Source organism: Amblyraja radiata, chromosome 34 (genome assembly GCF_010909765.2).
Source record: "Amblyraja radiata isolate CabotCenter1 chromosome 34, sAmbRad1.1.pri, whole genome shotgun sequence".
NCBI lineage: Eukaryota > Metazoa > Chordata > Chondrichthyes > Rajiformes > Rajidae > Amblyraja > Amblyraja radiata.
Genome location: NC_045989.1, coordinates 4,697,866 through 4,714,761, shown reverse-complemented (window position 1 = coordinate 4,714,761; position 16,896 = coordinate 4,697,866). Strand labels below are relative to the sequence as shown.

The 16,896-nt window shown below is 43.7% G+C and overlaps 1 long non-coding RNA gene across 1 annotated transcript; it reads left to right on the top strand.

The window, feature by feature from the left end:
• Nucleotides 1-3,450: 3,450 nt before the first annotated feature.
• On the top strand, nt 3,451-16,337 carry LOC116991516. The gene is made up of 3 exons (XR_004416810.1): nt 3,451-3,461; nt 4,658-4,661; nt 16,184-16,337. It is a non-coding gene; the product is annotated as an uncharacterized LOC116991516 (long non-coding RNA).
• The last annotated feature ends 559 nt before the right edge of the window (nt 16,338-16,896 follow it).

Here is a 16,896-nt window from a genome sequence, read left to right as displayed (position 1 = left end):
TCGATAACCGGCTTAAAGTCCCCGTTGGCTGACTTTCTTACCTCCAAAAGATCATACTGAATGCGTGAAAGAACAGTATGTACAAAAAGAACAAGTAATAAAAAATGAATACACACATTTGCTGAGATGACTCGGAGCTCTTGTCAGTGTAGCCATCTACACGGTGCACAGGAAGTGGGCTTCCATGCTGACTTTGTGCATTGCTATACAGATGAAAAGTGTAAATAGCTGAACCTCATTTTAGTGAAGCCTTAAATTTACTGACAGTTATTCACAATAAAGTTACCTTTGGTTATCTGGGCACAAACCTTTGTGATTCACTGACAGAGTGGACCTTTACTGCACTATTCTCTCTTCCAGTCAATCATGCCAACTCTCACTCTCAATCTGTCAGCATGTTTGCCTTCGTTCCAGTACCCCATTATTGTCGTACAATATCACAGTGAGCCTCCTTTACACTTTAGAGATACAACGCGGAAACAGACCCTTCGGCCCACTGAGTCCGCGCCGACCAGCGATCACTCCATACACTATATAGTCACAAAATGCTGGAGTAACTCAGCGGGTCAGGCAGCATCACTGGAGAAAAAGATTAGGTGACGTTTCTGGTAAGAGCCCTTCCCAGACCCCACACACTAGCATGAACCTACATATTAGGGACTATAGACATTTTTAAAATCAAAGCTAATTAACCTACAAGTAGGTATGTTACAAAGCGTACCTGAAGCGTCGCTGAAAATCTGTCGCTGCGGGTGTGCGCGATTTTGGCGCCGTTTAGAGGGGGGCGGGTTTAAAATGCGATTTTCTCTAGGCTGTTCAAATCGAAGATGTTCAGCCTAGTTAATTATTAACGAAAAATCGCTGGAAGACCCCGTCGCAAAAGCTATTATTAGTTTTAAAGGCCTCGTAAAATAGTTATAGTAGTTTAAAAATCAATCTCTAAACCCGCGACCACCAGCAACCGCAGGGTCTCATAAAGCAAATAATTGAAGGTATGCTGTATATTTTTACATTAAAAAGGGCTTCTAAAGATCCCTTTATACTAAGTTTAATATTGCGAGTAGCTCATTTTGGGCCCATTATATCCCGCAGTATTTTTCTGGGCATTTGAGGGCACAAATCTACCGCAATGTGAACGTTCTAAACCAGCGCGTTCACAGGATCCCACTAGAAAGCGGATTTAAATGGGCATTTATTTACAGCAATTGAACACTAAATTCCTTCCATTTGGTCTATAAATTAATATAAATGAGATTTAAAAATCATGTTTTATTGTGAATTATTTGTGAATATTATTTGGACATTTAGGCTATTTAAAAATGTTAATCATTTATTAAGAAATGGATAGATGTTTAGATCTAGTAATTGAAGTCTGAAATTAGCTACAATTAGGTAACTAACTAATTATATGCTTTAATTTCAGGTCATCCAAGTAAGATTATTTTATATTTGTTTCAGAATGCTTCAATCTATGATAACTGAAAATTTCATTCAGTTCTCTTAATTTTTAAGAAAGTTATGGGCTTTTGACTGTTCACGATCGCAGCTTTTTTGTTATGTCCATAGAAAATCAATAGGGAACAAGATGCTCATTTCCCAGTATGAAAATGGCCATAACTTTTTAAATACTTGAGATATGAAAGTGAATTAGGTGTCAAATTAAACTTATTTTTATGCTTTATCTGATGGGATAAATTGCAGACTTGATTTTTAAAATCTCAAAATTTTGTAACATTGCTACTACAAGCCTGTATTTCGAAGCACGTGGAGAAAACCGCGTCACAGCGCACTCTTCACTCTCCTCCATAACCTTTATGTGATGTGGTGACCAGAAATGCACACAATAATCTAAATGTTGCCAAGTCAAAGTGATATACAAAATGAATTGGAACTTTCTGTACTCAATGCCCCCACAGATGAAGGCAAGCTTGCCTTATGCCGTCCTCACTACCCTCCCCACTTGTGTTGTTACATTCAGGATGCAATGGATTTGCAATCCAAGATCTCTCTGTATCACAGTGCCCCTAAGGATTCATGCCATTTACTCGTTTCGTTTAATTTAGTTTTGAGATACCACGCGGAAACAGGCCCTTCTACCCACCGAGTCCACTCCGGCCAGCGATCACCGCACACGAACACTAGCCTGCACACACTATGGACACACCGGTCACAGGGAGAACGTGTAAACTCCGTAAATACAGCACCCACAGACAGGATTGAACCCGGGTTCCTGGCGCTGTAAGGCAGCAGCTCTATTGTTGCACCACCGTGCTGTACTGTACACGGGGGTTCCCCAGGATATGTACGAGTTGCTCTCCTGTGAATTGAACACAAACTGGATTTTCTGTAAATCAGATGCAATCAATTTCCCCCAAAATAGCAATGTGAAATCTTTATCCCAGCCAGTCTTATGGAACTTTAGTGATTTTATGTTTAATAATTCAGCATGGAAACAGGCCCTTCGACCCACCTAGTCCATGCTGATCATCCATCACCGGTTCACACTAGTTCTATTTTATCCCACTTTCTCATCCACTCCCGACACATTTGGGGCAAGTTAGAGGCCAATTAACATGCAAACCCACACATCTTTGGCGTGTGTGAAGAATCTGAAGCAACCGGACAAAACTAATATGGTCACAGGGCCAATGTGCAAACTCCACACTGATAGTACCAGAGTTTAGGGTCTCACCTGGTTTCTGGTGCTATGCAACAGCAACCCTACCTGCAGCACCACTGATTTGCGATGAGCAGAGGGGGAAGGACAGTTTAGATCAGGGGCTCCCAACCTTTTTTGTCCCGTTTACCCCAGGCAACTTTAATAGCACACAACAATGTTATTTCACTTATTTATGAACAACTAATGATGAACAGATACCGGTACACCAGAACCAAACACAGTCAGTCAATGAGAAAAAATATGTACAAATCCAGAATCAACAAATTTACCCCCTAGGTAGGCGAAATTTACCCAACAAGGGTATATTTACCCCAGGTTGGGAACCCTTGGTTTAGATGACCAGAGTTGTAACCATTGAATAAACTGCGAAAGGTGTTTGTCAGAATGCAGCATACATTGACTGACCAGGGAGCTAAACTATAGATCAGGCAGAAAACTAACCACAATTTAACAATAGAAAAAGGTGTTTATCAGTTCATGTCATCGGAGCAGAATTCAGCCTTTCGGCCGATTGAACTACTGTGCATTTCAATCATGACTGATCTATTTTCCCCTCACAACCCCTTTCACCCAAAGATCCTATAGCGGGGCACGATGGACTACTCCTGTGAAAAATATGTTGTACGATCATGGGCCGATTCATGGGTAATTATAGGACCCATTTCCGTAACCAGCTTCCGTCTATCTTGCTTCCACCCAAAGATAGGATCTTTGCTTCTGCCTCCGCAAAGATCCTATCGGCAATGTAGGCAACCCGACTTGTCTTTCTTAAGGAGGAAAGGTAAGAAAACATTTATTACTTCTGTAGCATATTGAAAAATTTATTTAGCCTGTTCAATCTAAGTAAGTAAGTAAGCAAGTTTATTGGCCAAGTATTCACATACAAGGAATTTGCCTTGGTGCTCCGCCCACAAGTAACAACATGACATACAGTGACAGTTACGAATGACTCAGAAAACATTAAACATTAATAATAGTAAAACATTAATGATAAAACACCACTGATCAAGTATGTGAACCAACAAAATACCAGCTCAAAGGGAGGCTACAAATTTTTGGCTGTTGAGTAGAGCAACTACTCGTGGATAAAATCTGTTTTTATGTCTGGCTGTGGCAGCTTTGACAGTCCGGAGTCACCTTCCAGAGGGAAGTGATTCGAAGAGTTTGTGGCCAGGGTGAGAGAGGTCAGAGATGATCTTGCCCGCTCGCTTCCTGGCCCTTGCAGTGTACAGTTCATCAATGGAGGGAAGGTTGCAGCCAATAACCTTCTCTGCTGATCGGACAATTCGCTGCAGCCTCCAGGTGTCGTGCTTGTTGGCTGAGCCAAACAAGACCATGATGGAGAAGGTGAGAACAAGACTCTACAATGGCCGTGTAGAATTGGACCATCATTGCCTGTGGCAGATTGTGCTTCCTCAGCTGCCGCAGGAAGTACATCCTCTCTTGTGCCTTTTTAACTGTGGAGTCGATGGTCGCCCCCCACTTAAGGTCCTTGGAGATGATGGTTCCCAGGAACTTAAAAGACTCCACAGATGTGACTGTGGTGTTGTTGATGGTGAGTGGGGTGAGGGGAGGGGGAGCTCTCCTAAAGTCTACAATCAATTCCACTGTCTTAAGAGTATTGAGCTCTAAGTTGTTGCTACGGCACCAGGACGTCACCTGTGACACTTCAGATTCAGATTCAGATTCAACTTTAATAGTCATTGTCAGTGTACTGTACAGAGACAACGAAATGCAGTTAGAATCTCCCTGGAAGAGCGACATAGAATATGGTTTCAATAAATAAATCTATTTACATGCATACTTGTCATAGTGTTTTTCCTGTGGGAGGAGTGTCCGGAGGGGGGGGGGGGGGGGGGGGGTGATTGGCAGTCACCGAGGTACATTGTTGAGTAGTGTGACAGCCGCAGGGAAGAAGCTGTTCCTGGACCTGCTGGTTCTGCAACGGAGAGACCTGTAGCGCCTCCCGGATGGTAGGAGGGTAAACAGTCCATGGTTTGGGTGAGAGCAGTCCTTGGCGATGCTGAGCGCCCTTCGCAGACAACGCTTGCTTTGGACAGACTCAATGGAGGGGAGCGAGGAACCGGTGATGCGTTGGGCAATTTTCACCACCCTCTGCAGTGCTTTCTGGTCGGAGACAGAGCAGTTGCCATACCATACTGTGATACAGTTGGTAAGGATGCTCTCTATGGTGCAGCGGTAGAAGTTCACCAGAATCTGAGGAGACAGATGGACCTTCTTCAGTCTCCTCAGGAAGAAGAGATGCTGGTGAGCCTTCTTGACCAGAGTTAGAAACATAGAAACATAGAAATTAGGTGCAGGAGTAGGCCATTCGGCCCTTCGAGCCTGCACCGCCATTCAATATGATCATGGCTGATCATCCAACTCAGTATCCCGTACCTGCCTTCTCTCCATACCCTCTGATCCCCTTAGCCACAAGGGCCACATCTAACTCCCTCTTAAATATAGCCAATGAACTGGCCTCGACTACCCTCTGTGGCAGGGAGTTCCAGAGATTCACCACTCTCTGTGTGAAAAAAGTTCTTCTCATCTCGGTTTTAAAGGATTTCCCCCTTATCCTTAAGCTGTGACCCCTTGTCCTGGACTTCCCCAACATCGGGAGCAATCTTCCTGCATCTAGCCTGTCCAACCCCTTAAGAATTTTGTAAGTTTCTATAAGATCCCCTCTCAATCTCCTAAATTCAAGTCTATCCAGTCTTTCTTCATAAGACAGTCCTGACATCCCAGGAATCAGTCTGGTGAACCTTCTCTGCACTCCCTCTATGGCAATAATGTCCTTCCTCAGATTTGGAGACCAAAACTGTACGCAATACTCCAGGTGTGGTCCAGAGTTGAGGTATTGTGGGTCCAAGAGAGGCCATCGGAGATGTTGACCCCCAGGAACCTGAAGCTGGAGACACGTTCAACCTCCGTCCCGTTGATGTGGATGGGGGTGTGCGTGCCGCCCCTAGACTTCCTGAAGTCTACAATGAGCTCCTTGATCTTCTTGGAGTTAAGGGCCAGGTTGTTGTCAGCGCACCATGCTGCTAGGAGCTGGACCTCCTCCCTATAGGCCAACTCATCGTTGTTGCTGATGAGGCCAATCACCGTAGTATCATCTGCATACTTAATGATGGTGTTAGTACCATGTACAGGTGTGCAGTCGTAGGTGAAGAGGGAGTAGAGGAGGGGGCTCAGCACACAGCCCTGTGGAACGCTGGTGTTCAGGGTGATGGTTGAAGAGGTGTGCTTGTCTAACCTAACAGACTGGGGTCTGTTGGTTAGAAAGTCCAGTATCCAGTTGCAGAGGGAGGGGTCGATGCCCAGGTTACCGAGTTTGGTGATCAGTTTAGAGGGTATAATGATGTTGAATGCTGAGCTGTAATCGATGAACAGCATTCTTACGTAAGTGTCTCTGTTGTCGAAGTGGGAGAGGGCGGAGTGAAGTGCCGTTGAGATGGCATCCTCCGTACTCCTGTTCTTGCGGTAGGCAAACTGAGAGGGGTCCAATGTGGGGGGTAGGCAGCCTTTGAGGTGTGCCAGGACCAGCCTCTCGAAGCACTTGGTGATGATGGGAGTAAGCGCAACTGGGCAGAAGTCGTTGAGGCTTGCCACAGTGGAGTGTTTTGGCACCGGCACGATGGAGGTGGTTTTAAGGCACGTGGGGACAACTGCTTGGGCAAGTGACAGGTTGAAGATGTCAGTCCAGGCGTCTGTCACCTGCGCAGCACAGGCCCTGAGGATGCACCCGGGGATGCCGTCAGGGCCAGCAGCCTTACGTGCATTAGTCCTACTCAGTGCCACATACACTTCGTAGGGGGTGAGTGTGAGGGGTTGGTGATCAGCAGGGAGCACAGCCTTGATGGCTGTCTCTAGATTGTCCCTGTCGAAGCGGCCATAGAAGTGGTTAAGCTCCTCAAGGAAGGAGGCATCGCTGGATGTGGGGGTGGTGTTGGTGGGTCTATAGTCCGTGATGGCCTGGATGCCTTGCCACATGCGTCGGGGGTCGGAGTTGTTGTTGAAGTGCTCTGCAATCCTGAGCTTATGGCAGTGCTTGGCCTTCTTGATGCCCCTCTTCAGGTTAGCCCTGGATGAACTGTAGGCTCGAGCATCGCCTGACCTGAAAGCAGTGTCCCGTGCTTTCTGCAGTAGCCTGACCTCGCTGTTCATCCATGGCTTCTGATTCTGGAATATGGTCACCCGTTTGAGGGAGGTGACACTATTGATGGTGGAGTTTATAAAGTCCAGAACAGAGGATGTGTTGGAATCAATGTCCGTGTGGGAGTCAAGGGTGGCCTGGGCTGCAAACGCCTTCCAGTCAGTGTCCCCAAAACACTGCTGAAGTGTGGAGTCCGCTTCCTCTGACCAGACTTTAACTGTCCTCACAGTGAGTTTAACCTGTCTGTAGGCAGATTCCTTCCCATCCTGGATCAGTCCAATCAGGGTTGTGTCGTCCGCAAACTTGAGAAGCTTGACAGAGGTGCCTGTGGAGGTGCAGTCGTTGGTGTAGAGAGAGTAGAGGAGAGGAGAGAGTACGCAGCCTTGCGGTGCTCTGATGCTGAGTGTTTGCGGGTCCGAGATGTGCTTTCCCAGCCTCACATGCTGCTTCCTGTCTGTCAGGAAGTTGGTGATCCACTGACAAAGGGGTTCAGGCACAGTCAACTCAGAAAGTTTGGAGTGTAATAGCTCTGGCACAATGGTGTCGAATGCAGAGCTAAAATCAACAAACAGGATCCTCGCATAGGTCCCCTGGCGGTCTAGGTGCTGTAGGATGAAGTGCAGGCCCAGGTTGACTGCATCATCCATAGATCTATTGGCTCGATATGCAAACTGCAGAGGGTCCAGCAGGGAGTTTGTGATAGTTTTCAGCATGGCCAGCACAAGCCTTTCGAGTGTCTTCATGACTACAGAGGTCAGTGCGACCGGCCTGTAGTCTTTAAGACAAGTAATCCTTGCCTTTTTGGGTACAGGGACAATAGTGGAGACTTTGAAGCAGGCAGGGACATTACATGTTTGCAGGGACTGGTTAAAAATGTCTGTATAGATCGGTGGCAGCTGTTTGGCACAGAGCTTAAGAGTAGAGGGGGAAACATTGTCAGGTCATGGAGGTTTACGGCGCTTTTGTCCTCTGAAAAGCTTCTCCACCTCCTCTATTTTTATTGTTGATATTGGATAAGTTATGTTGTGCAGCACAGACGGTATAGATGATTGGGTGTGAAGTGGTGATTGGAGGGGTTTGGGTGTAGAAAGGCCCAGTCTTTGCAGACTGAGGTCAGGCTGTGAGTGGGTGTGAAGTGTTGGTTGGGGTGGGAAATGGTCCAGTCTTTTCATACTGGCATCTTGCCTTAAGTAGGTGTGAAGTGGTGAATGGGAAAGCGAGGGCGCAGGGTCCATTCTTTATAGACTGGGGTCTGGCTGTGTTGGTTGGGGAGGTGGGGGACGGGATACCAGGGTTACGTTTCTGATTTTCAAACCTGCAGTAAAACTCATTCAGATCGTTGGTCAGCTGACGATTATCCAAAGAGCGGGGGGCTTTCCTCTTGTAGCTGGTAATTTCATGCAAGCGCTTCCAAACTGAAGAAGAGTCACTATCTGAACTTCTCATAGTATCTTTCCTTGGCAGCTCTGATTCTTCTTCTTAGCTTGTACTTGGCCTGCCTGTAGAGGTCTGCATCTCTCACCGTTGTTAGATCATTGCGCTCAGATAACCATATAACCATATAACAATTACAGCACGGAAACGGCCATCTTGGCCCTTCTAGTCCATGCCGAACACTTACTCTCACCAAGTCCCATCCACCTGCACTCAGACCATAACCCTCCATTCCGTTCCCGTCCATATAACTATCCAATTTATTGTTAAATGATAAAAACAAACCTGCCTTCACCACTTCCACTGGAAGCTCATTCCACACAGCTACCACTCTCTGAGTAAAGAAGTTCCCCCTCATGTTGCCCCTAAACTTTTGTCCCTTAATTCTCAAATCATGTCCTCTTGTTTGAATCTTCCCTCCTCTCAATGGAAAAAGCTTATCCACGTCAACTTTGTCTATCCCTCTCATAATTTGAAAGACTTCTATCAAGTCCCCCCTTAAACTTCTGCGCTCCAAAGAATAAAGACCTATCTTGTTCAACCTTTCTATGTAACTTAGGTACTGAAACACAGGCAACATTCTAGTAAATCTCCTCTGCACTCTCTTTATTTTGTTGACATCTTTCCTATATTTTGGCGACCAGAATTGTACACCATATTCCAGAATTGGCCTCACCAATGCCTTGTACAATTTTAACATTACATCCCAACTTCTATACTCAATGCTCTGATTTATAAAGGCCAGCACACCAAAAGCTTTCTTTACCACCCTATCTACATGAGATTCCACCTTCAGGAAACTATGCACAGTTATTCCTAGATCCCTCTGTTCAACTGCATTCCTCAATTCGCTACCATTTACGTCCTATTTTGATTTGTCCTGCCAAGATGTAGCACCTCGCACTTATCGGCATTAAACTCCATCTGCCATCTTTCAGCCCACTCTTCCAAATGGCCTAAATCTCTCTGTAGACTTTGAAAATCTACTTCATTATCCACAACACCATCTATCTTAGTATCATCTGCATACTTACTAATCCAATTTACCACACCATCATCCAGATCATTGATGTATATGACAAACAACAGTGGACCCAACACAGATCCCTGAGGCACCCCACTAGTCACCGGCCTCCAACCTGACAAACAGCCATCCACCATTACTCTCTGGCATCACCCATTCAGCCACTGTTGAATCCATCTTGCTACTCCACCATTAATACCCAACAATTGAACCTTCTTAACCAACCTTCCATGTGGAACCTTGTCAAAGGCCTTTCTGAAGTTCATATAGACAACATCCACTGCTTTACCCTCATCAATTTCCCTGGTAACCTCTTCCAAAAATTCAAGAAGATTAGCCAAACATGACCTTCCAGGCACAAATTCATGTTGACTGTTCCTAATCAGACCCTGTTTATCCAGATGATTATATATATTATCTCTAAGTATCCTTTCCATTAATTTGCCCACCACTGACGTCAACCTTACAGGTCTATAATTGCTAGGTTTACTCTTATATAAACAATGGAACAACATGCGCAATACGCCAATCCTCCGGCACCATTCCCGTTTCTAATGACATTTGGAATATTTCTGTCATAGCCCCTGCTATTTCAACACTAACTTCCCTCAATGTCCTAGGGAATATCTTGTCAGGACCTGGAGACTTATCCACTTTTATATTTTTCAAAAGTGTCAGTACTTCCTCTTCTTTGATCCTCATAGTTTCCATAGCTACCCGCCTTGTTTCCTTTGCCTCACATAATTCAATATCCTTCTCCTTGGTGAAATACCAAAGAAAAGAAATTGTTCAATATCTCCACCATCTCTTTTGGCTCTGCAGATAGCTGTCCACTCTGACTCTCTAATGGACCAATTTTATCCCTCGTTATCCTTTTGCTATTAATATAGCTGTAGAAACCCTTTGGGTTTACTTTTACCTTACTTGCCAAAGCAACCTCATATCTTCTTTTAGCTTTTCTAATTTATTTCTTAAGATTCTTTTTTACATTCTTTACACTCCTCAAGCACCTCATTTACTCCATGCTGCCTATAATTATTGTAGATCTGTCTCTTTTCCGAACCGTGTCCAATTTCCCTTGAAAATCATGGCTCTTTCCAATTATTACTCTTTCCTTTCAACTGAACAGGGACATAAAGATTCTGTACTCTTAAAATTTCACCTTGAAATGTCCTCCATTTCTCTACTGCAATCTTCCCATATAACAAAATGTTCCAATTCACTCCTTTTAAATCCTTTCGAATCTCCTCAAAGTCAGCCTTTCTCCAATCAAAATCTCTACCCTTGGTCCAGTTCTGACCTTCTCCATAATTATATTGCAACCAATGGTATTGTGATCACTGGACCCAAAGTGCTCCCTAACACATACCTCCGTCAACTGACCTGTCTCATTTCCTAACAGGAGGTCCAGCACTGCCCCATCTCTAGTAGGTACCTCTATGTATTGCTGCAAAAAACTATCCTGTACACATTTTACAAACTCCAAACCATCCAGCCCTTTTACAGAATGTGTTTCCCAGTCTATGTGTGGAAAATTGAAATCTCCCACAATCACTACCTTGTGCTTACTACTAATATCTGTTATCTCCTTACATATTCCCTCTTCCAATTCTCGCTCCCCATTAGGCGGCCTATAATACACCCCTATAAATGTTGCTACACCTTTCCCATTTCTCAGTTCCACCCAAATAGCTTCCCTAGACGAGCCCTCTAATCTATCCTGCCAAAGCACTGCTGTAATAACTTCCCTGACAAGCAATGCAACACCTCCACCTCTTGCCTCTCCAATTCTATCACACCTGGAGCAACAAAATCCTGGAATATTTAGTTTCCAATCATAGCCATCCTGCAACCATGTTTCACTGATCGCCACAACATCATACATTCCAGGTGTCAATCCAGGTTCTAAGCTCATCCACCTTTCTTACAATGCTCCCAGCATTAAATATACACATTTAAGAAACCCACCACCATTCTCTGTTTATTATCTTTTTCTTCTTTCTCCCCTACATGTTGGGTCTGAGTGCTTACCTTCTCCGCCTCCTGCCTCACACACTGTCTACTAGCTTTCTCTATTTGAGTCCTTCCCCCCAACCGTTCTAGTTTAAAGTCTCCCCAGTAGCCTTTGTAAATCTCCCCGCCAAGATATTGGTTCCCCTCGGATTCAAGTGCAACCCGTCCTTTTTGTACAGGTCACACCTTCCCCAAAAGAGGTCCCAATGATCCAGAAACTTGAATCCCTGCCCTCTGCACCAGTCCCTCAGCCACGTGTTTATCCTCCACCTCGCTCCAATCCTACTCTCATTGTCGCGTGGCACAGGCAGTAATCCTGAGATTGTTACTTTTGTGGTCCTTCTCCTTAACTCTCTTCCTAACTCCCTAAATTCTCCTTTCAGGACCTCTTCTCTTTTTCTACCTATGTCATTGGTACCTAAATGTACCACGACCTCTGGCTCCTCTCCCTCCCATTTCAGGATATCTTGGACACGTTCAGACACATACTAGACCCTGGCACCAGGGAGGCAAACTACCTTCCGGTTCTCCTGACTGCATCCACAGAATCGACTATCTGACCCCCTAACTATAGAGTCCCCTATTACTATTGCCCCCCTCTTCTTTTCCCTACCTTTCTGAGCAAACTGGACCGGTCTCTGTGCCGGAGGCCCGGCCGCTGTCGCTACCCCCAGGTAGGCTCCCCCCCCCAACAGTACTCAAACAGGTGTACTTATTGCCAAGGTGTACTTCCACCGGGGTACTCTCTAGTCCCTGCCTCTGCCCCTTGCCCCCCCTAACCATGACCCACTTGTCTGCCTCCCGTGGTCTTGGAGTGACCACCTCTCCATAACTCCTCTCTATGACCTCCTCACTCTCCCTGACCAGACAGAGGTCATCGAGCTGCTGCTCCAAGTTTCTAATACAGTCTCTTAGGAGCCACATCTGGATGCACCTGGCACAGATGTGGACGTCTGGAAGTCTATCAGACTCCATGACTTCCCACATCTGACATCCAGAACAATTAACTGCCCTGGCACTCATACTCCCCCCTTACCTTAATTAAGGTAGTATCTGGGGTTACTTCCAATCAGCTGCTTCCTCTAGTCCGCTTCCAACAATCAGCGGCTTCCTCTAGACCACTTGTTATGAAGTGTGATGGAACGTTGCAGTGGGTACTCCAACCACCCCAACCGTTCCTGGGAGATAGTCGATGCCTCATGGCAACATCCTTGTAAAAATCTTCTCCTCAAGAGCATTTTCTTTCTACCTCTCTGTTATTTAATGCAGAATAAGAACATATTGACTACATGATATTTGCTGTAATTTCAGATGTCGACAGTGGGTCCAGAATACTCGCCAACATGATCTCCTACACCGAACTGCGAAGTATTTGTCAAATAACTGCTGTCTTATGTATATTGTGTGAAATTGTGATTTGTTAACTGCACAAAACAATGCAAATGGTGATTTATTTATTATTGCATCTACGTTGGACGTTTTGCTCTTTGGTGTAAGCAGGGGTGGGGCTATCGTTGTGTTACATACTTTGAATTGTACATCCCTTTCACTGGTTAGCTGATATGCCGAACACTGCAACCCTGTATATCTCGCGCAAAGAATAATATGTAAATCTTACTATGCATGTCAGAAATAAAGTGTTAACCATGTTAATGGATTTCATTTATGAATTATTTAAAATTGAGTGGGTTGGTGCAATATTGGTGCCACATGCTGTTAATGTGTCGTTATCAGATATTCAGTGTTACAAAGAGAAATAAATCACAATAAAAGTGAAAAGATGTTCCTTCCACAGTGTGCGGGGAGTCTGGCCCGGATCAGCACGGCTGAGACACCAGAGTGAAGTTGCGGGGAGGATTACAATGTTTTTTTATTTAATGTTGTCCCGTGTCTAGTCTGAAATAAAGTTCCTCAATGGATATAAAAATCAGAAGAAATGTAAATGTGTGTGTTATATGATTTTATACATCTATATCACACTCATGTATGTGTGTTTTTTCCAGCACAATCTAATCAGTTGTATGCTCGCTGAATAAAACCATTCTTAAGTTATACATCATTCTAAATCTAGCTTAAAGCAAATTTAATTTTGTGAAAATCTTAATTTAGATAATCCCACCATTACAGACAGATCTCATTCCACTCTCTGGCTATTGGGAAGATCAGACCCATTTTATTGTTGAGAAACAACTCCAAAGACACAAAAACATTAAGGAACATTCCAGGGCTAGAGCAACTGGAATCTTCATATTGCATAAAAACATGAAAAAGAAAATTAATATAGAAGTTATATAGAAGTTATAGAAGAAACAAGTTACTTCTTACTTTTACCAATATGTTTAAACCATTATTTTTATGTGATCAGACATCAAGGCACAAAAACAAGTTGCTTCTTAGTTTTATTTTTACTTTAGCTAGAACATCATGGTAGGCTCAGAGATTAAAGTTAAAGGGCAAGGACAGTGAGAGATTAAAGTTACAGAAGCATGCATGCCAAGTAGCCGAAGATAAGACTGAAACTATAATAAAAAGCTGTCTGAATTTATGAATCGGAGAAAAATTAGAGAGCGACCAGGCCGTGTTGACTCTGAATGCTCCAAGCCAAAATTTGTGTGCAAATAAAGGCTTTTCGTCTTCTTGAAGAATTCTCTGTGTCTGTGTCTGTGTCATCTTATCCAAACTTTGAGTGTTAAAACCACGACAAAATTGGCGCAGCGAGCAGGGTCGGTAAGAGACCATTAATTAAAAGACAAGTAGCCCAGGGCCTTCCCAGCCCCTATGTGGCTCTTAAGGACAACAGGACAAAGGTGGCCACCTAAAAATTATGCGTTTTTCCGCTTAATTTGGACTAATAACCTGTTGTTCATGATAAGCCATTGAGGACACAGAAGTGCCTAGGTAGCTAGAAGGTCTCTCCGACCCAAGTATCTGGCACTAAATTGTTCTATAAATGCGGCCTGGAGGGTTGTCCGAGAAGGCTGCGCTGTGTGTGGTGAGTAATAATATTTGTGATAAGAAAGTAATGCAATAGTTTTAAGAGTTTATTAAAACCTCGTGGGTACCGCCCTGAGAGGGCAGGGGTTTGCACGGGCAAAATACGAATGAGTATTCTGTGGATACCGCCCTGAGAGGTCAGGGGTTTGTACGGGCAGAATAAAGTCTTTTGTGGATACCGCCCAGAGTGGTCAGGGGTTTGCACGGGCAAAATATGAATTTAAGGTAAGTGCATAACAGCAAGTGTACACAGTGATAAAATATTGTAGAATGTAGAAAGTAGAAAAGCAATAATAATAGTGTAAGGTTATATTGAAATAAGAATATATTAAGGTAATATGGTGGCTGCAAGGATGGAGGATGTGTAAGGACTGAGATTCTTAACTGTTTGTGAAGATAAGTTTGTTGCATTCTTTCTGCTGCTTGTTCTTTCAGCATTCTTTCTGCTGAGAGATCAAAGTCAAAATGTGTTCCTTTGTCTGAAATTAATGGGAGTGGCGTGCGGTCAGATGTTGAGTGACTAGGATTTTGATTTGTTGTGATCTTAGTGGGGTGTGGTTAGAATTTGAGTGACGGTGAGTCTGACTAATCACGATCTGAATCAATGTCCAATCACAGCACTCAGGAACCTGACTGATAGGGGATTAGACCATCCTATTTAACTTAAAAGGTTGATAAGAATTATATAAATGTTAATTTTGAAACTAATACGTGTAGAAAATTGCATAATTTCTTTGAAGAATGGAACTAATGTGATTTGTGTGAAAAAACCGGTTTTGAATGTATGAGGAAGTTCATATATGTGATAATTCTTTTATTTATTGTAGACCACATTGTAAGGGTAGGTGTATGTTCCTTTAATAAGTTGTAAGCAATGGGGGAAGGTTACAAACAGCTGTAAGGTAACAATTAACTATTTGTATCCTCGTAACTTAAAAGAGGAAAGGAAAGGAATTAGATACACTTAGGCAATTTAGAAAGAAAGGAGAGAGAGGCAGTTAGGAGATAACAGAAGTAGGAAATGACAGGTGTGAAGTAATAAAGTAGGAGGAGTCAGTGGAAGATTAAAAAAAAAGAAAGATGAATGAATTTGCAAGGAGGCTAGAATATTTGAGAAGCAAGAAATTGAGTTTAGAATAAGAAAGAAGGCATACCAGAAAGGATTAAAGTGGGAAGCAGGGGGATAAATTGATGAGACTGCTTTAAAAAGAAAAGAGCAGGACAGACACAGATTATCCCTTGGGGCACCCATAAACTGAGAGGGCAAAACCCCCCCAAAAAACCTCACCCTATATCCCTGATGGGGCAGGAAATGGATTAGGGCTTTGAAGGAGGAGAACGTGGGACGATTATTGGCTATGGGAGATTTGAAGACACTGTTGGTGAAAGTAATAGGAACCACTAAACTGACAGAACTACTGAAGATGGCTGGTATAAAAATGCTGTGAACAATGTAATAAACAATGGCATGCTGTTTGACACAGTCAGGCAGAGGGTATGGCAGGCCCTCAGACAATGTTACCCACTTAAGGTGAACCCCAAGGAATAAAGGGGAGTTCCACCAGGAGAGGCAAATAATCCAGCAGCCTATCTGGAAAACCAGCTGAAAAGGTGGAGACTTGAAAATGAACAAGAAATAGAAGGCAACCAGTTAATGAACACTATATTCTGAACCACCGTGGTGGATGTCATTCCTCCTAAAGTCAAGCCTAGATTGGAGGAGGTGGTGGGATTGTCATTTATTTCCCACCCCCGATTCAGCGATCAGTTGGTCTCTGTGGTCGAGAAATATCGCAAAGATAGGAAAAAGACTTGCAGACCAGCAGGTAGAGGTGCAGAGAAAAATTATGCAAATGTAACTTGAGGAGCTTAAAAAGAGCGTGAAAAAAGAAAGACAATGTTGTCAATAACAACGGACCTGGTTGAAAAGACTGAAATAAGTGATGCACTGACACACAGTGAGTCCTATGACAGAGCCAAGCAGGGGCCAGAGAATTACATGCCAATAATAAATGTCTTTGGGGGAGCCTTTCCTCAAAATATCCTATTAGGAATGAAATTAATCTGGATATAATCCCAGACAGGACTGGGGTCCCCAAGGGAGGGAGGGATCTAAAGGAGGAGGTTAAGAAAGGCTAGGATGAGGCAGGGGTTTAAATACTAGCCCCATGTTTTAATCAGATGATAAAGGCAGAGTTGGAAGGTGTGCCCTTAGTAGCAGAAAGTATTTGATACAGTATGTGGATGATTTGTTGGTTTGTTCCACAAGTGAGAGGCAATGTGAGAGAGACATTGTAATTATAAAACCTCAGAAAGTAGGACAGATGATGATGGGAAAGGCAGGATATAGTTCAGACTAGATTGGAAAGTATGTTGAAATTGTGACGTCATTAAGAAAGATAATGAAGGAAGAAGGACAAACAAGCCTAAATAATGTTTTACAGTTAGAGCTTTTGAATGATGGAGACAAAAGGGTTTTGTTTGTGAATGTTTATTGTTAAAGGGATCATAATAGCAAATATGTAGGGTTTGAAATGGTGCTTAAGGATGAATTAGACTTTAAGGTAATTAAATTGGAATCCTGTAATCTTG